The sequence below is a fragment of the Cariama cristata genome, unplaced genomic scaffold (genome assembly GCF_000690535.1).
Source record: "Cariama cristata isolate BGI_N322 unplaced genomic scaffold, ASM69053v1 scaffold20847, whole genome shotgun sequence".
In the NCBI taxonomy this organism is placed as follows: domain Eukaryota; kingdom Metazoa; phylum Chordata; class Aves; order Cariamiformes; family Cariamidae; genus Cariama; species Cariama cristata.
This window is the reverse complement of record NW_009626358.1, coordinates 47730-49977: the sequence shown is the minus strand read 5'-3', so window position 1 is coordinate 49977 and position 2248 is coordinate 47730.

The window sequence follows — 2248 nt, the reverse complement described above, 5'->3', positions numbered from 1 at the left end:
TCTGCAAACTCTCATCTTCTCGTTTGTCCTCTTGTGCGGGAGCAATGTCAGCTCTGCATTCACCATTGGAAATAAGGGCACTGAATCCTGTGCGTTACATCCAGCCTGCCCTCTGTAAGCTCACAAAGCTTTTTGCTTTTATACCTCAAAAGCTTTATATTAATTGTGTTTTCCTCCTGGAAGAAATGTTTAAGCAGTCTCTTCTTCTATTCAAGATTTGCAGTCAGGAAACTGGTAATGAGATACGAAGGTATGTCTTCCTAGATCACAGATTCAAGTTGCATCTGGCTCGGGAGATATGTGGCCTCATGATTTGATTGCTTATTCATAATGACTGGTGTGGGAGAGCGGACAGAACAGGTGTTTCCATCCTCTTCTGCAGCAGTTGGTTTCAATCTTGCTGTTATTCAGACGTATACCTTAATAGAGAGGTTAACCGCTGGTATTTTGGTCACTTTAGTTTACTCTGGTGTGATCTTTCTAGAGCCATTCTGACCTGCCTGCTCTCTTGTATGAAACCAGAGAGCTTCAGTGGCTGGGGCTGCTAGACTGCTCCTTCAAGCTAAACTCATATATTTGTGCTTGAGCTTTTTTTTAGGAGTCTGCACAAACATTTTTGCAGATGGGAAACCTGAGCTTGAGAAATTGAAACACCTTGGGTATAATCATCCTGTGCCAGGCTTGAGCTCTGCCTGTAGGCCACACTATCTCCAACATCCCTACCCTGAAACCAACTTAAATGGAAATAAGAGTCAAAAGAGCGCACAGCTGTTACATTTATAGCCTGTATATGTCTGCAAGCACTGCAGTTGTCTTCGTTCACCGTGCCAGGGTGTGTCATATGAAGGCTACAGCACCCAACCTGTAACACTTCAGAAAATCTCTGGGTAGTTTGGGGCCAATATTGCCTGTAAGTGTCATCTTTCTGTACAAGCTGGCTGAGGTGGCAGTCTCTATACTCTTCTGATTTAGATGGGACCCACAGGCTCTTGTCAGGCTGTCTGTGCTATCAAAAGGAGAATAAAGCTTACCACATCCAACGGTGAAATAGTACCATTTGTAGCAACTTGGCATGTAGATGGGAAGTTAGCTATGCAGGGAACTGGTCTTTCTTGCTAAGAGTTTGCAGCTCTTGAAAACCAGTATAGTGCTGGCAAATTGCGTTGGTGTGTTGCCTTGCAGGTGGAGAGAATTAAGGTAGATTCAAAACTAATGGAAGCTCAGACATGAAAAGGTGTTTTCCTTGGCTTGCCTAGCAGCAGTCAAGTGAAATGTAAAAGTTGATGTTTGAAGTCTGAGAAGATGCTGCCTAGGCTGTGGGCTCAGAGCTGGTTTTCAAATGTGCGGTACTCCTTCCGTGCTTATTCGCGTAATTGTTACTCATAAACAGCAATTCTAGCTATCCTGGCTGTTGTTTTAGGATTAAAAGCTGCTTTCAGGTTAGTTTGTTTAGCGTCAACTCCCCCCTTCTGGAAGGTAGCACTGTGAAGGCTGACATATCAATATACTAAGCACATTAAATGACAGCTGTTTGTAGGGTTTTTTTGTTGTTGTTGCTTAGATAAGAGGGTAGTATTGTAGGGAACCATTTATTGCTATAAAATGACTTCATTTGCGCTCCACTGGTGTAGCAGCCTGACACGTGAAGCTTTTTGCTTCAGTCTCATTGTTCATTACATTTTATGATGTTTGGTGCATGGAAAAACAGTTTACCAGTGTTCATTATTAAAAGCAATTTGTAAGGATTTATGAGATCCTGGTGCTAACATCAGAAAAAATAAACTCCTATATGAAATTATTGATCACTTTAAATTGATGTGTTTTCTTTCTGTCTTGAGTAAAGATGGCCACAGCTGTATGAAATATGTTGGCTGACTACCTCTTCATCACATGAGAAAGTTCTGGTTCCAGTAACGGTTTTAATGATCCTCGTTTTAATTCCTCAGAAGTGAAATGTGTATCATCTGGGGAAACTTCCTTCTCCTGCTTGCTTTTTTATAAATTTAGTAACCCGCTTTGTTGTTTTGCAAGGTGCTGTGAAATCTAGAAAGCTGAAATAATTTCTTTACAATTTAGAGATTTTAAAACTAGCTTCTTATTTACAGCATTAGTTTTAGGACTAGGAAAACCTTACCAGAAGATTTGCTACCTAGGAAAAAGCAATGAAAGCGGGTCATTCCCAGGACAGCAAAAGAGGTGAAACTCGGCTTGTTTGGGTTATAAATGTAAGCCTGGGGGTTATTGCGGA